The sequence below is a fragment of the Cryptotermes secundus genome, unplaced genomic scaffold (assembly GCF_002891405.2).
Source record: "Cryptotermes secundus unplaced genomic scaffold, Csec_1.0 scaffold836, whole genome shotgun sequence".
NCBI lineage: Eukaryota > Metazoa > Arthropoda > Insecta > Blattodea > Kalotermitidae > Cryptotermes > Cryptotermes secundus.
Genome location: NW_019729223.1, coordinates 124,360 through 124,847, shown reverse-complemented (window position 1 = coordinate 124,847; position 488 = coordinate 124,360). Strand labels below are relative to the sequence as shown.

The following is a 488-nucleotide window of genomic DNA, read 5'->3' as shown; positions in this document are numbered from 1 at the left end:
TTTTTTTTTTCATCGATCTAAGCAACGGAAAATATACGAGATTTAGAATTTGGAACTTTGAGCTGAGAGAACAATAGTACAGTGAATCTTAAAGAAATTGGATGTAAGAGTGAATTGGATCTGTCTGATTTAGGATAGGGTCCATTGGCGGGATTTTTTGACAATGGGAGTGTATCTGCGCATGCGAAAAGCAAGTGGACTTTCTTGTCCTGTTGGATGACTTCTGAAGAAAAACTCCCCTTCATGGATTTAGTAAGTCAAAATATAGGGGCTGAATATCGCTGTCGGAGGGTTTCGTTTTCGATTCTAGAGTGGAGGTCTGTGGTTCTCTTCAGTTTCTTCAGAAAAATTGCATGGTTTTCCAAAGCCTCTTCCGAAAAATGCCGAGAGAGTAAGAGGAACAGAAAAGCAGCGGATATCCCACGCTTAAAGCTCTATATCCTAGGATCGCGAACAGAATTTCGATCGCAATATTATAAATCAAACTG

General features: G+C 39.8%; 1 protein-coding gene across 4 annotated transcripts in view; it reads right to left on the bottom strand.

Annotated features, from left to right (window-relative positions):
• The window catches only part of LOC111865559 (insulin-like growth factor-binding protein complex acid labile subunit), an 18,973-nt gene that overhangs the window by 10,366 nt on the left and 8,119 nt on the right, over positions 1 to 488 (bottom strand). The gene's annotated exons all lie outside the window — the stretch shown is intronic.